This window comes from Emydura macquarii, unplaced genomic scaffold, assembly GCF_026122565.2.
Source record: "Emydura macquarii macquarii isolate MOO-44397 ecotype Brisbane River unplaced genomic scaffold, CSIRO-AGI_Emac_v2 contig_1253, whole genome shotgun sequence".
NCBI lineage: Eukaryota > Metazoa > Chordata > Testudines > Chelidae > Emydura > Emydura macquarii.
Genome location: NW_027131390.1, coordinates 10129839 through 10148722, shown reverse-complemented (window position 1 = coordinate 10148722; position 18884 = coordinate 10129839). Strand labels below are relative to the sequence as shown.

General features: G+C 42.6%; 1 long non-coding RNA gene across 2 annotated transcripts; it reads left to right on the top strand.

Moving 5' to 3' along the window:
• Positions 1–6428: 6428 nt before the first annotated feature.
• LOC137153081 (uncharacterized) lies at positions 6429–17865 on the top strand. Of its 2 annotated transcripts, none has more exons than XR_010919693.1 (3): positions 6429–6477; positions 13238–13361; positions 17585–17865. It is a non-coding gene; the product is annotated as an uncharacterized lncRNA (long non-coding RNA). The 2 variants fall into 2 exon arrangements; XR_010919694.1 differs by lacking the exon at positions 17585–17865 and adding an exon at positions 15427–15894.
• Positions 17866–18884: the final 1019 nt, after the last annotated feature.

Sequence of the window (18884 nt, the reverse complement as noted above, 5' to 3'; positions counted from 1 at the left end):
CTGCGATTTATTCCCTGTCTCGCTGGAAAGGTCAGTACAGGTTGGGAGCGCTATGAAAGCAGCATGACAAGGCCTTACTTTGGAGGGCAGAACTAATGTCTCTGACATGACCTCTCTAGCCAAGCAAGGAGCAGCACTGATAGTTTCCAAAGAACCCATCCCATCCCAAGGAAAGGCCAAGGAAAGTCACCACTAGCGAAGGATCAGAGGCAAACAAGCTTGTCCCGAAGACCCTGGGATGAGAAAACTTTGACAGCAGATGTTTGGTGAATTGGGGATTCAGGGGAGAGATTTTGGCAACAGAGAGTGGGTTTAAGGGCCTTGTCCGGGGAACTTGCCGCAGGGTCTTGAAAGTAGAGGGTTTGTCTCCAAGAGTGGAAGGATTAGGCAGGATTAGCAGGAATTAGGATTAGAGGGGCACTGGGTTGAGTGATCCCGGATGCAGATCACTGAGGATACAGGTTACTGAGTATGGAAGGGTTGCTTGCTGATCCCCTGCCTTTCCTCTACTACCACATAGACATCCTGAGGCCTCTTCTCAATGTAATGAAATGGTTAGGGCCCAGCTGGCTGCCAAGCTACTGAGCTAACAGCAGGAGTCTGGGAACTGCTAGATCCCAGTGTTTGCTAGATCGTGTAACACCAGGATTTGGGATGCCCAACTCATTTATACCTCCTTTGGCACATAATTAATTGGAGATGCCAGGAAATGGTTCACGGTAAAGTATGTATGGCTGTCAAGTAAGGGGAGTGGCATACGAATATACTGAAAATATGACAAACCCAGGATTTTTCTAACCAATAGAGGCATCTTGCCCAGTGCCCGGGTGAGGAAATCCTTGAAAGTGAAAATCTCAGCTACCTGACAAAACATTAATGGAGACAACTCTACTAATGGTTCTAAGAACAACCGAGTTGGCCCTGAGGATTGTGGCTTCACTGCACAGTTAAGCAGGGTGATTGATCAGTACCTGGGTTAGGTTAACCCAGGTGAGTGTTCTGTATCCTCACTTTTTCTGCATTCGTGCATGTGTCATGTGCATACCTCAAGGTTCTTGGTGGTGAAATGCTCTAGGATTCTTTCCCAGTCAGTTACATCAATTTGAGGAGAATTTGTCTGTCCTTTGGAGGGAATTACGGGAAAGCCAGAGAAGACGATCAACATTCAAATTATTTAGCCTGCATCCTCACTGCAAAGTGGGTAGATTCCAGCTCAAGTGAAAGCATAGCTTGAGCTCTTACCCACACCCCCAGCTAGGTAAACTAGCCTAGTCTTAGAGCATCTACAAACTTGAGTAAGAGGATTTCCTGTGTGGAGGGTGGTAGGGGGATTTGGTCTAAAGCCCAAGTTAACTGTGCAGTGAGAACATATTTAAGGGTAGGTGGGTCAAAGTTTCTCAGCTTTGTGTAACACTGGTCCTCTGGAATAGAATTAGGCCAAAGCTGAGCACTTTTGAAACTCCAATCCTGAACTGTTAATTTGTTTATTCCTTCAGAGTGCAAAGCGATGCAGAGGTATTTGGAAACAGCCTTTAAACAATAGCAGCAAATGAAGCATTCATTGACCCTGTTCATCTCACTAGCACATTCACTCAGAAATTCAGTGACGGATGGTATTTTAGAGTGGGATTTTTAAAAAGCACTCAGCTCTGACCTAACTGGGCTCTCCCGTGGATGTCAGTGGGCTTCTGAGTTAACATGCTAGTGAGATGATCAGAGACAATTAACATTCTTGCTGCTGTTTGAGGCTGATTATAGACAAACGGGGATCATTTCACATTCCGAAGGCTTTCTTTGCAACTAAAAGTTTGGGTTTTTTTAAACTGAAAGCTCAAATTCTGTAGAAAACAAAAAGTCCCAAAGATCTATGTGCAGGCCTTAATTTCTTGCAATGTGTGGAAATTCCACACATGTTGATTATTTCATGTCTGTGGTTTTAAGGCCGAATTCCAACCTATGTAACTATAGCATCTCAGCCAGTGAATCTATTTCCACTTTAACCTATGAAACAAAAGAGTTATCTTAAATACACGGTGAAAACAGAAAATACAATTTGCAATGGTATTTAAAGAGCATGCCTGTCCCTGCAAGTTTGGAGAACCAGAGGTTACTATGATCCTAATTTAACTCTATGGAAAGCAATGTTGCAACAATTAAATATTAGTCCAACTGGATAGATGACCCTGAGTCCCCTATTCTGGTAGTTTTAGCAGTGACTGCAGGCCACAATATATAAACACCTCTGCAATGGTAGCATTAGCCCCATTTGCACTCACAGAAGTAATTATTATCAGATGTATTTAACTGAGGGGTGGAAATAATTTTAAAAAAATACTTCATCAACAGGCAGATCAGGCAGCAGTTCAAACCCTTTCTCTAGCATAGAGAGGGGATAAAACAGAAGCTGACACTTATCTTTATATATAGGTGTATTTCACCATCTATTTTTCTCTGCAACTTTCTCCCTGGTCATGTCAGGTTTTTCTTTTGCTTTTATTTAGCTCAGTTTCACTGCCCCAACCCATCCCTGGTTCTTTATCCACATACATTGTCCTACTCATGTCCTCCCTCCCGGTTGGTTCCCTGACTCCCTCTTCCTCAAGCAAGTCCTTCTGCTGTGACTGTACTTCCTTCAGATTTCTCATTTGTCCAGCTATCCAGTTCCACCTGCCACTTCCAGCAGTCACTAGAAGCTTCTGGTTCCAACATGCCATCCCTTCTTTTTATGGAACATTATCTAAAACATTCTGGACCAAAATTCTAGGTGGGGGAAATGGACAAAACTCCAGTGAAGTTAGCGGAGCTATGCCCATTGATACCAGCAGAGAACCTGTCTCAGTTTGCTGTATGAACAAGAATAGAGAAGAAAAGAACCATGTAATACAAATTAAATAAACTAAAAATAATCCACACTATATTTTACTGCCATGATAAATATGTAGACCTTTTAAAAATAGGAGGATGTAACCAGTAGAAATAACCATTGTAATTTCCCGCAGATTTAGATTATGCTAGGATCCAGTCCTAAATCAAAAAAGAAAACTAAACTATCAAGGTTTCCATGCACTTTAATTAGTATGTAATCCAGACCATATTCGCTCCTAATAATAATCTTTATGATCCAGTTAGTATATCATATCAAGATTCACAGCTTCCTATACTGCAAGGAAATACACTGGTATCAACTCTCTGTACCCTACAGTATATTTCTTCTCTCTGTAAATTAACTCAATGGATCCTGTGTACTCCGTGGCATAACCTGGATGTACTATAATGAACACAAACAGCAGCCCACTGTGGGGCCATCTAAAAGGCTTTGTACAGATTAGCATCCAGAAATTCAGATGTTCATATGACATTTATCCAGACATTGAAACTAATGGATTAAGGTTCTTATTAGAAGTGGACCCAGAAAACAGATCTAAACCTAATGTAACTCTACTGGAAATCTGATGCAACTACAACTGTACAGTAGTCCAGCCCCTATGAACAAAGTGAAAATAATCCATAAATTAACTGTAGGTTGTAGTCTATAAATAATCCACAAAGCAGTAGTTCTCATCACTTTAGGGTCTGCCTAACCAGTAATTGATCACATTGGGTGTTGTGCATACTGAGCTAAAGGTCAGCGATCACAGATCAATGTCATTCATCTAGAAGTAAATTCCCCAATGAAAATCAATGATAAAAGGACTTTTGCAATTAAAAAAAGATGGATAAGGTTTTTCCAAGTTATTATATGAAACAATCCACACTATAAATACAACTGTGTTGAAGACCCTGGGACAATACAGTTGACAATTTATCTGGTTACATGACAGCTATAGATTGTTGTGTAGATAGAAAATTAGATGTGCTCCATAACCATGCTAAAGTCTGAGGCATCTAGCCTCTCCCAATCAATTTAAAAACATTACATATGGCAACAAATAGCTAATCATCATCAATAGACGCATCGTCATAGTATCTGTGAACACTTCATATGGCTTAGATTTAACAACACTTCCCCCAAACATATAGCACAGGGGTTCCCAACCCGTGGCCCGCAGGCTGGTCTTTCAAAGTGGCCCACCACGCCCCTCCCGCTGGCTGCAGAAGGAAGCCGCTACCTAAGGTCCCAGACGGAGTGTGTTGCCATGGGGCTAAAAGACTGGTGCAGGCCAAGGGGACGGGAGATCAGCGCTCCAGCAGAGAGCATGGCAAAGCTGTCTCCTCACTGATGTCCCATCCCCCTGGCTGCAGAAGGGATCCACTGCCTAGGGACCCAGGTGGAGCGCATGGGCTACAGGATGCATGCCATTTCCCTGCTGCAGCCTCACTGAACTCCTTCTGTGTGGCTGAAGGGGGTAGGGCTGCTGGCGGAGACGGGTGGCCCTTCAGGGTTGTAAAAATGATATCTGTGGCCCTCGAGCTAAAAAGGTTGGGAACCACTGCTCTAGCATATACTAATGCTCTGCAGCATCAAGTTATCAGCCTTAAAGGATAGAGAGGGAGAAACCAATCAATAAGATAAAGTACAGGAGATTTCAGAACGAGTGCCTGGACAAAGATAATTGGGTTCTAAGAGCCGGCTTCAGCACCCAGTGATGTCAGTGGAACCTTCCCATTGATTTCATTGAGTGATGGATCAGTCCCCCGAAACGTAACCAGGTTTAGACACGTTTGAGAGAATTCCAGAAGACAGGCGTGGCCAGTCAGAAGACAGAAGACAGAATGGCCAGTCTCCCCTGGATCTCAGCGGAAGTATTTGGTGGGACTACATCAGTCATTTGTCCTTCATTGTAGTTACAAGTGGCCCATAAACACCCTCCCTGCTGATTTTGCTCCCACAGTTCACCCTGGGTTACAGATGACTTGTGCTGGACGAAACATAAAGGGAAATGGCTAGAGTGCTGGTGACGCAAGTCTTGAGGTGGATCTGATCAGCTGCAGCATGTAGACTCAGCTGTCTTTCATATTGCTAACTGTGAAGTTTTGTTGGCATTTCTTCAGTCATTAATAAAAATGGATAGGATTGCTCTTGAATGGTTCCATTTCCATCCTGGAGATCCCAGTTACTAGGCTTGGGGCAATTATTCTGTCCCAAAAGCTCTCTCATATAGGATCTGCTTTAAAAACCTTTCTTGTTCAGCACTGATGACGGACTGTTAGGCGAGTCAGTGAGGAAACATGGGCTGCAGTATTTTCAGTATGCAGAGGATACTCCGCCACTTTGCATCTGATTAGTGCAGAGGAACCAATGACCCAGAATCAGAGTGTGGAAGGTGCTCAGTTGGCTCAGGTTTAATTCAGATAAGACTGATGTGGTAGTAGGGGAAACAATCAGAAGAAATAGGAATGGGAATATCTACACCTTAGTTGAGGCAGTACATCTGCCATTCACAGATCCGGTTCCATTCCTGGAGCTACAGGGACAGATGTTATTAGATGATCTAACAAACAGTAGTACCCAGAAAGTTTTTTTCCCCCCTCCATGAACATCTGGCCAGAAGAATGTGGCCTTTTTCCTTTGGTGTAGACCTTGTTACCATCATCCACACCTTTGTCTCTTCAAGATTGGACTGTTGTAATGCGTTGCACATTGGAATCACTCAGAGGTGCAAGCTAGTGCAGAAAGTGCATCGTACAAGAAGCATGTAACATTGATGCTTTAAGTCCTGCATTCTCTCACTGTAGGTTTCTAGATGGAGTTCAAGGATCTGTTCTTATCCCTGAATGGTTTGGAACCTGTTACCTGAGGGACTGCCTCTCTCGCCGGGCCACACGACACAATTGAGATCATAGGAGGCCCAACAAGCAAGAGCTCTTTCCATACAAAAAAGGAGCAGGTGGCAGGTGTTCTCTGTGAATACCTTGATTTGTTAACTTCTGAGCACAGTGAAAGGCTTATTCTTCCTAGCAGGCATTTTAGGGAGGGTGCAAGTCCATCAGTGCGGGGACTGGAGGCTGTAGGGTGATTTAGGATACATTTGGACACGGCTTTAGTTATTGTGGGAGACTCTATTCATTAGAAACTTTGTAACTGGAAAAATTGATGAGTTGGATAACTGAAGATTTTTCATTGTGTGTTTTAAATATAGGGAGGGGTTAGAGTTCTGCACAGAAAGTAGGACAAAATATCCTTAATTAAATAATAAATGCTACCAATAAACTTTGCATATTTTTCAGAAATAAAGCATGGAAATTTCCAGTTAGTATATCTTGTCAAGGGGGGCTGCTTCCCCCTACTTGGTCATGGGTATAAGACAACATTTTTGCCTAAATGGGAAAATAAATTATTAGATCAAATCACTCACATTTCTTCTCCAAGATGTTAGATGCACCCCTAGTGCTTGAGTTATATCACAAACTAAAGAGGAAGGGGGATTTCTGCAGGTGACCCTTGTTAAAATACTGGCAACATATTGTAGGGCAGGGCAGAGCTTCAGCTGGGATGGGAAGGAAGCGAGCAAGGAGGAAAGGAAGCACTGAGAATAGGTATGTATTTTTGGAAATCACATTTTCATTATTTCTTTTCCCATAAACAACATAAGATACAACTGCATACAATTACAATATATTTAACGTGAATACTTCCATCTTTCCCTAATGAAGTAGGAACAATGTTGTTTAAAAAAAAAAAAAAAAAAAAAAGATGGGTATTTAGAAATTTGGTCATTCCACATACTAAGAGGAGGGCTCCCCAGCCAGTAAAAAGTTATGTAGGATGTTAACTTTTTTTTTGTAACTTTGCCTTAATAAAAAGATTTTTCAAAAAACAAACCCAGGGATAGGTGAGCTTCCTTAAAGACTTTGCAAACTTCCCAACCTACTCTCTAGGTATGCAAACCCATTTCAAGTTTGAAGGCAATTTCCCTCTAAACCCGACTGTTGTCTGTGGGCCCAAATCCATACACTGTCAAAGCTGCCACTGAAAATCTATACAGGTTTGCCTTGATTAAAGATTTACAAGTTGCAATGAAAGGCTTTTAATAAAGCAACTCAAAATCTTATGGTTTGTGTCTTCACCTAAAAGGTGTTGCTTATCCATCAACCAACAAAACACTAAGAGAGACGACAAAGAAAGATAAAAGATTATAACAAACGATAGAAAGCCAGATCAATTTGGGCTTACCTAGGCCTTCCCTTAACCCCACCAAGCACACCACACCTTCAAGTCATCAACAGCGTAAGGTATATTAGGCTTTTAAAAAAATCCATACAACTCCCATATTTAGTGTTAAACTCTGGCATGCTGTCCTGTAATTAATACATCAGTGTCAAAATTCTGATCTCACAGCTATGGAGCCCCGCTGCAGGCAATGGGATTACACAGGTGAAAGCAAGGAAAGAATGTGACCTCTTGTATTTAAGTATAATTAGCCCACAGGATCCAGGGTTGTTGGCAGATTTTCCCCCACAGCTATACACAATGATCACAGACAAAAACTCAGCAACAAGGAATGTTTTTCAAAATTTTGCTCCTCTGGGAAAAATATGTGATGTTCTATGGAAATGGCAAAATTATTTGGTCTCACTGTAAACATGGTAGATTTGGGTTCTAGCTCATCTCTTTCCTTCTTTTTCTGTCTCTCCATCAGCTCTTTTGTTTTCCATTTGGTTATTGGTACATAGACAGCTGTGCCTGGTTGTCATATGCTGGATGTTATTGTTATGCCCTGGGATTTATTCCCAGCCACAAAATCAGCTGGAAAGGGGTTGAAGGAGGGAGAGACCCAAAACTACCTATGTGGAGGAATTCTCACAGTTCTTCCCCTTCTGGATACACCTTCATTGCCAAAAAATAGAAAGGAGGGTTTTCTTTTTTTTACAGTGAGATAACATATGCACGTTAGCTATCGCCTTATAAAGTCCTAGTGAAGACAAGGGTCTGTAGTTTTTACCACAATGTGGGTAGGCCACTAGGCCAGGTCCAACCTGCGTGGGAAGTATAGTGCTGACCTCACCTAGCTGCATCTCAATAAAACTGCCTGTGCCTGGACTCCACTAGGATTTTACAGTGAGATAGCTCCCCTCAGTTCTGTTCCTTTGAAGCCCACCCCCACTTTTTTTTTTTTTTTTTTTGGTAGTTAAGACATAGCCTTAGGCTTTGTCTAGACTAGGAAAAGTGGTCAAGTTTAGGTCGAGCATAGCTAGCTCATGTGAACTAAGCCCAACCTCATTTCAACCTTTTTCCTTCTAAAGGCCTTAGTTTCTTATCCCTTAAACCCTCTGGGTGTCAAATTTTCAACCTATAAGCCAGATGCTGCCCACCTACAAATTCATCCATCCCCAACACCATTGTAACACTCCTCAGAATTTAAGATTTTCAAGAAATTAAGCTTCCAGCGCCTCTTTTTTTTCAATGTACTGTCTGTGATCCTTTCAGTGCTGCCCTCATGGGTCTTCAGCACACAACCTGATCCCTTTAAAAAAGGCAAACATCTTCATCCAGCACCCTGGTGATGAGAACTTTGAAGCCCAGTGATATATAACAGGGCAGCAGACTCTAAGAGCCTGTGTAGTGTCGCTGTGGATGCTAAAACCCTGTGTAAGATTCAGTGTAATTATTGCTCTGAATCCGGTTAGCTCCCATCAAGAAATTAAGAGGAAACTAGGGAGCTAGGACAGAGGAGATCCTACAGGGGAAGAATGGTGACATTTGGGGAGGAAGTTTAGGCTCAGGTTTATGTTGCATTATTGTTTCTGAGTTAACAACTAGAGCTGATTCCCCTCAGGGGTGATAAGTTGGGACACCAGCATTTGTGTTCTCCGTCAGACTCAACTCGCTCACAGGGACAACTAAATCACTACAGAGCCAGGCAAAAAATACAGAACAGACTACTCCACGAACTATTTTGCTCCTGCTATATTTCTAGCTGGTACATAACCCTTCTCAACTTCACCTCTTTAGAACTACTGAGCATTACACATGTGCCTAGCACTTTGCACTATTCTATTTCTGCTTTGCTTTATCTGTTTGGATCCAGCTCCTTTTCTCATTGACTTGCCATTGATTTCAATGAGAGCAGAATAAGGCACCTAGCATGAATGTTTCATATACATACTTCATCACATACGTACAATTCAGTTACTCATCCAGTTACTGAATGTAAAAGTACACCCACACCCACCCACACACACACAAATAAATACAAGTCTGATGTTCCAAAAGTTTAAATGCAGTGGCCTTTAATCTCTGGCGATGTTTTAACAACCTGTTCAAGGTCTGTGCTCCTTGTGAAAAAATAATTCATACAAACCTCACCGCATCTGACACTGTTGGCAGTCTTTGTTCAAAACAGTTACCGTGCTAAGTACAGAATTAATCACTTAGATGCAGATTTATGCTGACATTTGCTTGAAAACGGTGGCCTAGTCAAACACAGGATACAGAAGATGGAGAGGTAGTCCCAGACAAACTAGAGGTGAGCTTGCATGGTTTCTGTCTCAGCCATATCTAGTCTGCACTCGAACAGAGGGCTTCATTTACCCCAGTATTTTAAGGCTCGTAATTGTACTCTTCACTAAACATAACTGTATCCCACCCGGTATTTTGTGTGTGCCTGGGAATGGAGAGCTAAAGTCTCATTCCTCTATGGTGAGGTGACAGGTTGGGTCACATGTAAGCCTTGACACTTTTTATTTACTATCAACTTCTCAAAGGACGGCTGTGGGATTTTTCCGTCTACTGTGTAGAACCAATCACTACACATTGAAATGGAGAGCTGGTAGGCACACATTTACCTTTTAGCCAATAATTGTGCGAGAATGCCACGGCCCGATGCTATTAGGGTTATTCAGACCTTCTCAAATTTCATTGTAAAACATGAGGCTGCAGGAGCTATTATGAAGGGTGTGATTATTCTAACAGGGTAAGTAGTGGGAAGCATTGCAGGCCAGCGGTACTACGACAAAGGTGTAACGCTCAGTAGTGCTGAATGGGTGAAGCTGAGAAGGCTTACCTACCAGCTAGGAACGGAGCAGTGGGCGAATTACAGTTATGGAGTACGGTTTGTGCTCCATAATTTGCGCTTCAAAAATTATACCTGCTGGAGTAGTCTGTCCTGTATTTTTTGCCTGGCGCTGTTGCGATTCAGTTAATAGCATTGTCAGCGTAAGCACACAGACTCTGATGTCCAAACTCATCAACCCTGTGGCGAATTAGCCCTTGTTAGCTCAGACAACAATGCAACATAAACCTCAGCTTAAACTTCCATTTTATTGTTCTTGGATGGAAACGTTGGAGGTGGCTAATGCTGCCGCTGTATCTTCTGTGACCCACCCCATGCCCAGCCCCAGCTGCAGAGGTCACTGAAAGCCGACAGCCTCTCTTTTCACAATTCCAACGACTGCCTTCTACAGTGATGCACCCACTCAGCGGGAAGAGGAGCCTATAAACTCCTGTTCTCCCGGCTGCAGCTTCAACCCAGTGCCGGTCTCACATGATGCAAGAATGGCCAAGGAAGTGTAATTTAGGGCCGCACACCATTCATCTGAAAGGCCACCTGAAATCTGCAGCCAGGCCAGGGCTGGCATCATGGGATCATATGATCAACCAGTTACTTAAAGAGTCACAGACTGGAGGAATTCTCCACCTTTCTAAAAATCACATAAAGGAAAAGCTCAAAAGTACCCCACCCGACATATAGTCTAGAAGCTGATTCCTGCAGGAGCCTTAAAAGTGAATGATTTTGCACAATAGCAAACTCCAGGAAAGATCTGGCGGTGCAGGCTTGTTGAGTAAGAGCTAAAAGACATTTTCAGGCACTAAGTCACTGCAAAACAGTGTGGCCACTCGTTGGCTACTAGCCAGGTTTTGCACAGGGCAGGTGCTGAAGTAAGAGAGAGGAGAGAGAACAATATATGCATAGATGCAATCATCTGAGAGGCCAGTTTTCCTAGGGACAGATTAGTGGAACACAGTTCCACTTGGTCTGGCATGCTTTAAAAAAGGGACACCTGTAAAGTCATGAGAGAAGTCAACAGAAACTGCTTCGAAAGCTGATGTACAAACTTCTCCTTAGCCTTATTTTGTTTTCAATTGAGTCAGACCTGTTGCTTGTTTCACTTGGATGGGATTTTCAAAAGCACCAAAGTGATTTCGGGGCACAAGTCCCACTGATAGTCAATGGGATTGGCACTTGTAAGTCTCTCAGCCACTTTTTAACCTCCTCCCCACCCCCGGCTACTGCTAAATAAATGGCCACATCCAGCTGTCACTCCCACCACCTCTCCTACGCTGCAGTCTTCTAGTGACAATGTTACATGCCTCCCTGTTAAACAGACATCGCTCTTTGAACAGCAGCGGAGGAGCAAGCGTATTACTCCACCTATAGCCTGGAATATCTCCCCTCCCCCTTACAGCTTGTCTGCATTAGGGATTTTTGCACCAATGCAATGTAACAGATGCAAAATTCCAGAGCAGATGTGCTGCACAAGTGTAAAAAGGGGGGCTGTCATGCTGTGACTTATATCCCGGGTTTTTAGACAAGCCCTTAGTTAATGTAACAGGGGCGCAACGTTCCACTTGCAGGGGAACTTTCTACTCCTAGATGATGTTTATATTGTCTGTCCCTTTTCATGAATAGACGCACAAGTTTTCAAACAGGAAGCAAATGAGGATAAAATTGCAACCACTTCCCCCTTCCTTGTCATTTTGAAATCCCAAGGCACAGGACCACAACGCGGGGCAGTGCTGCCAACGTGTCGGAAGGCACAGACGACCCAAAGTCACCTAATTCTGCTAGTCATGGTGGTAGCCTCCAGTCATCCTACTCAGAGACCTTAGGATTGCTAGTACCACACACGGGCCCCTTTTACCTTTCACAACAACTGACTGCCTGTTCAACGGAGAAGAAGAATTAACTCAATGGAGGAGAAAGAATACACAGTTTTATTTGCATACTTAACCCTAAGGCAGGTCAGGCGGCAGGTCACATGTCCGTTTTCAGGCAGACCCCAAAGCCTGTCTTCTCTCTTGACCTCCCTTTCTTCTTCTCCTCACTGAAACTTCCCTGACACTGTTGCTCTCATGCTTTTCACTCAGCTCTCTATTAACACTCCTTCCTGCTTGTTCTCCAGCCCCCTCCTTGTCACGGGAGTCCTCCTGCTGTCATCATACGCCCTGTCACAAAAAAGCCCTGTTGCACTGCTTAGCTTCTGCAGCTTTCAGATTATTTGCACAGCGGAGCACAAACATCTTGCCCACTACCCTCCTGCCTGCATTTGGATATTACATACAGTGCCGTCTGCTGAGAAGTTTGTGCAATTAATTACCCTAAAAGGCAGCATGGATTCCGCAAAGCATCTGTGTGTTCACAAACTCCACAGGAGCCCATAAACTCCTGCAAACTGCACTCTGGGGCTGGGAAAGCCGAGCCTGAAGTGCCCCTCTCCAAGAGGCCTCCAAGGATGAAGATTTTGGTTAATTTTTTTCCCATTCCTTTCCTTTCTCCTTTCTATTTTCCTTTACTAAATTGAGAGCAACCGCTGGCTAGACAGATGGCTTGTATTCTAGAAGCATCCGCCTTCTCCAATCCCTACATATTGGGAAGCAACCACAAATGCTCCTAACCAGGAGGGAAGTTCCTTGTTTCAATCCCTTTTCCCCCACTCCTTTCCTGGTTTAAGTTTACCTGCTTCTGGTGGCTTAGAGCATCTGTCAGGATCCGTGTGTGCCCATGAAAAGAAAGCTGCTACTGAAAAGCAGTGTTTTTAAAGAACAAGCACCTCCCATGGGTGGGATCATGCTAATTAGAGCTCTCTGTATCAAGGGAAATGTAGCTTTTGGCCTGAGAGTAAGTAGCCTATGGAGAGAACAGTTGGAGAGGCTCAGGCCAGGGGTTCTTAACCTGTTGCCTGTAGACCAGAGTCTTTCCTGGTGATCTATGGAATGAAACAGTTTATGAACTGTGTCTGGGAGATAGGAAGGGTAAAGCATCATTTTATTATGAAGTGGTCTGTGGAATGAAAGAGCTGGACTCTCACTAATCTAGACTCTTCTTGGGGCTGGCTGAATCCATGTTCCTTTGGCAATAGCTTCCATGTATGAATTTCTGATGTTTCGTGAACTTGTCTTTTTTTTTTTTTTTCCATTGATTTTGTTTACTCACACTCAATATTCACACTTAGCACTAAAACCATATATCACCAGGTGTTGTACTATAAAAGCCGCTCAATGACACTCCATCAAGCTGGCAATGTTAATATAAACATGTGACTTGGCTGGTTTTATGTCTGTTATTCCCACTTGCAGAGAGCCCTGTGATAATACTGCCATTTCAACCACCACCTAGGAATGCGCGTCTGACGCCGAACAGGAGACTACCCTGTGTCCTTTATGCTAATAATATTGTCTGGAGAAATAAAGGCAAGAAATTGTAAGTTCTTCCAGGCAGGGACAGCGTCCAGCTCTGACAGTGTTCAGTGCTTAGCACAACAGATTGGTGCCTCTGTGTAATAATAAAATTGCAGGCTTTGCAGCTGTAACCAAGAGAATAAACCAACTATCTGAAATCCAAACACATTGACCAACCTACTGTCATCCCCTACCACCTGCAGTACAGATTTAGCCTCTCCAGGCAAACAGTGTTACACACTATGATCAGTGACATTGTGCAAGTGGAAAAGTGGGGCAGCAGATAGGGCATAAGTGCCTGACTCAGGAGAGCCAGGTTCTAGTCCCTGCTCTGACATGTACTTTCTGTGTGACCTTGGCCAACTCCTTTCATGTCTCTGTGCCCCATCTGAAAAATGTCCCTATCTCAAGGGTGTCATGAAGTTAAGCTCATTGCAGATTGTGAGGTGACCCATTACCTATGTACGTAAATCAGGGGAGCCATATAAGTATATTATCTACTTGGATAGTCTTGTCTCTTTGAGGGCTAGGTATAAGGGCCCTCCATGCACCCCAGTCCAGTCCACTTGCTGGATCAGGAAGAAGGGGCTGAGTTGGTTTAAACACAGGTTATTTATCCCAATGTCCTTTCTTTATCTGCTGGTCTCTACAAATCCAGTCTGAGGGCTAGATCTAGATCCTGCAAAAGATCTGTCTTCAGTGTGGGTTTGTGGATATGGCTGGGTAGGTCCATTTGCAGCATCTAGCCCTCATACATACTGTGCAACCTAAATGAATATTAATGCTATATACAGAGTGGCTCCTAAAAATGTGACTAAACCAATGCAATCAATCCTGTATTTAGAAGGATAATATACTTGTTTTCGGAGTGACTGCTTTACTGCTTTTAATTATTAAAGAACTAAAATAAATGGCCAAGGATTTTTTTAAAAGTTCGGTAAAGAATTATTTGACTCAGTAAATAAATCAAAAATCAATACCATCTTTTTGAAAAGGAGAATGTGATTTTAGGATTAAGTCCTGCAGTCCTTACTCAGGCAATGGGACTGGTTGCCTGAGTGATGACCGAGGAAGTCAGGGTTTGGGCTCTTAATGAAGTAATTGTGTGATTAAATATAACCAGGTCCCTAGGGTAAATATTTTTTCCTTTTTTAGTAGATCAAATAAAGCATTTCTTTCTTTTGGGTTTAGTGTTTGCTTAGATCACACAGGGCCTCAATGACACAATCACAAGTGGTGTGGTTAAAAGGCCTCTGAGTTGTTGAGAGAAGCCCCCCAAAAAGGGCTATTAACTGGCCAAATTAGACTATTTATTTTTGTGAGCTTTGTAAGTCTGAAAAAAAGAGAGGCTCCTTTTCAAATAGGTCACCGGAAGCTCTGGCAAGCTCAAAGCAAGGGAGAGAGTCAGTAGGAAAACATTAACCAGAAACATTTTGCAAGTGCAAGTTGACATTTAGGCTTTTGAAGTCCACTTAAACATCTTTTATGGTGTATTCAGGGCCATATTATCCATTAGGCACAATAGGCACAGTGCCTAGGACCTACGAAACTTTCAGGGCCTACGAAAAATGTTTTTATATATAATTTTTTATTTTTATTTAAAAAACTATTTATTAATAGCTTAAAATCAAATTAGTTCTTTCAGTCGGGGGGCCTACGAAGGCAAGCGTGCCTAGGGCCTACGAAGGTCTTTAAACGGCCCTGGGTGTATTAAATTGTGGACTGGATCACAGTTCACACAGAGGCCTGATCCTGCACACCCTGATGTACAGAACTCCAATGGGAATTTTGGCCCAGATCCCCAGAGTTAGTTAGGCACCTAACTCCTGCTGAAATCAATCAGAGTTAAGTGCCAAAATGCGTGGGCCTTCATTCCAAGAGGGCTTGTAACACTGGGCATCTAGGGCTTCATCTTGCAAACTTACAGCTGTGAGTAGTCCCAGTGTTTTCATTGTAGTTAACATTATGTCTGATAGTAAGCACTGGAAGGATAGGGCCCCGGCTTATTTGGCTTGAACGGCTTGTTTGGTCCCTTCATTTGCACTGACGGCTGACCCATTCTGTTGATCCATCTTCCCTTGCTCCAGGTTTGGTTTTCTCACTTTAGAGACTCACTGAGCCCGATTTTCCTCTCACATTATCTCATCCCAGAGTAAATGAGGAGTGACTTCACTGAAGTGGATGGAGACATACTGGTGGAAATGAGTAGAATCAGGCCCAAACGTTTTGTACACACTTTTGGTTTGAAAAGTTTCTCTTCTCAACACAAGTTCAACAGAAATGGCAACCAATTCTTTTTATGATCTTTCCCTGTGAAAAGGAAAAAATATAAAGATCTTCATCCTGCAGACTGAGTGATCTGATCCTGTGTGGGAGTGATTTAAGTGCCATGACTCATGGGGTTGATCCAGCTCCCATTGAACCCAGGGGTGCAGAATCAAGCCCCATTAGATGATAAGTTCTGGGATTGTGCAGCACCTAGCATAATAGGGCCCTAGTCTATTACTGGGGCTCCTAAGAGCTGCCACAACACAAATAATAAACAACAGGAATAATGTGAGTACATTTAAATATGTGGGTAAGTCTTTGAAGGACCCAGGACGAAGTTCAAATATAGAAATCCAGGCAGTTTTCCTATAAAATACTATCTTATAAATTTCTATTGCTAAATAATGAATTCACTTCAATAAATGCTTCCAACTGTAAGACTATCTATAGATATATACCAAAAATAAATAAAAATACAAGACATATTATAACAATGTTGTCTTCCTAAAATTGCTCCATCAAACCCTTTAACACGGAGGGCAAAATTTGTTTGCATTCTAGGAGCTGGGACATCCCAATGTTTGATCTTATAAATTCCCTTCTATATGTCACACTAGTGCTTTGGATAAAGAATGATAAGCCTCTGTCAAACAGCCTTTCAGTGACTCGGCAGAGTAGCATTTGTGCTGAGAAGGCAAAGCTAGCCATTAGTAAACAAGGATTCCTTCTGCTCCTGAGCAGGGCATGTATTTGCAGTGGTAATTGCTCTGTGCTTCACGTTCACATAGAATTCCCATTTAAAAATAAACCAGCAAACCGGGTTGTATTGGATCAGAACTGTACGGTATAGACACAGGGTTTGGCACTGCAGAAAACAGAAGTGAAAGAAGAATTGTGCACAAATTCACCAAAGATCCTGTCAGTAAATATACGGGAGAGACAAGGTGGGTGAGATAATATCTTTTATTGGGCCAGCTTCTGTTGGCGAGAGAGACATGCTTTTAAGCTGCTTTTGGAGCTGTGACCTAAAGAAGAGCTCTATGTAGCTCGGAAGTCTCTCTCCCTCTCTCTCTCTCTCACTGACAGACGTTTGCCCAATACAAGATATTATCTCACCCACCTTGTCTCTCTAATATCCTGGGACCAACACGGCTACAGCTACAATGCATACAGTAAATACACAAGACATCCACCAGGTCTCAACCCTAGCTTTACTTTTCCAGCACTTAGATACCATAGTGATTAGATTAGTGATTATGCCCTCTCCCAGTAACGCAGGACAACTCATCCTGCCCCCACTCCACATCTAAAGCATCACTTAAATCAGAAAAGGGAGGGATTTCTGGTCTTGCATCAGAACATGATCCTTGCTGCATGCTCATGTATGGCATAAGGGGGCATAAAGAGGCCCCTAAACCCTTGCACTTGCTACCTGTATATCAGGTCATGGTGGGAAGCAGACACCCCCACCCCTGCATGTATAGGAGGTGAGTGGATGCAGGAGGGGCGTAGACTTGGACATGTGCATTGGCCCAGTTGTCTGCAGCTGGGTATTTGATTCAGCAGGCAAGAAGGTTTAAATGCTATCTGATAGATGGATACAATAGGGCCAACCTCTGCCCTGACACACCCTGTGCCTTCCCTTTTGGCTTTAATGGATTTACCGCAGACTGGAAGCCAGAGCAGAATTTGATCCTATCTAGCGAGGCAATATCAGCTGGCTTCACTTTGCTTTAACCCCATTAAAATACAGCAATATATAAAAGCTAGCAAACTGTTTGCAGCATTGTTGGAGTCGTGTTGGTTCCAGTATATTAGAGAGACAAGGGGAGTGAGGTAATATCTTTTATTGGACCAACTTCTGGTCCTTCAGTTCCTGAAGAAGAGCTCTGTCTCTTTCACCAAACAGAAACTGATCCAATAAAAGATATTACTTCACCCACATTGTTTCTCTACTAATCAAGCTGTGTTTTTCAGGAAGATGCTGCAGACTGGTTTGACGTCTCCAAGTGACATTTTATCACTCGCTGAAGTTCCGGTTTCAGTCATCACCGTCTGCTAGTTATACAAGAGCTAGTTCCATGGACCCTGAGCCTGATCTGTATGGCAATTCCTGTATGTCCCTATGCTCTGTACTAGCCTCACCCTGTCATTTTTATTTAGCAGATAAAGTTTTGATGGAGTGCTTGTGGAAATAGTTTTTAATACATTTACAAAACCATAATGTTAGTTAAAAGCATTCCTCTTGTGCCTTCAAATATTTGGTATGAGAGCAATATCAGATACCAAAGATCACAAACTCAAAATCTTTATGCGATATTAACTATTATATATAGACTAAAAGATGGAAACAAACAAGGGACATCATAAACCATTCAAACTTCTTTTATCCAAACTCTGTGAATGAAAGTAACTCCACGCAACTCACAGCAACCTAGCTGATTTGTGTAATATAAACTATTTATATACAATGCTATCAACTCAAACAATTAATTACAGGCCTGACTCTGCCAAAAAATCCAAAAATCCATCTGGCTCCCAAGATCAGTCTGCACAACGCAATCTATATTTAGGGCAAGCTGATGATTTTTTAAAATTTTTATTTTAGTCACTGTTTCCTTACGCTGTATATGAACAGGCAGTGATTACTTCAATGATTTAAGTGATTTTATGCGCCCTTTAAAATTAGCGAGGTCATTTGGACTACAATTCCCAGAATGCTCATGCAAGTGACATGGCATAATCCATCACACTGATGTCAGATCGATGAATCGACTTTCTGACTTCAGGTAAATGGATCCTGAATGGAACTTAGTTGTGTCAGAATGATTGCGTGCGCCTTTGAACTAGCTTATTACATAAATGTTGCTTCAGCTCTAGGGTTGGTGAAAGAGCAGTCCCATATATTGAAATAAAAACAACCAGAGTCCTGTAGCACTTTAAAGACTAACAAATTTAATTTCTGCAGCCATAAGCTTTCGTGGGCTGTATCCACTTTGTCAGATGTAAGGAATAGAAATCAAATAGGGGGTATATATATACACACATCTAAGGGTAAAGGAACAACAATGGGGAAGCAAAGTCCATTCAGGTAGATTAGTTGAGGCCTAATCACAACCATTGATTAGGAGGTGAGAATGTGTGAGCAATGGTTGTGATTAGGCCTCAACTACTCTACCTGAATGGACTTTGCTTCCCATTGTTGTTCCTTTACCCTTGGATGTATATATATACCCCCTCTTTGATTTCTATTCCTTACATCTGACGAAATGGGTTA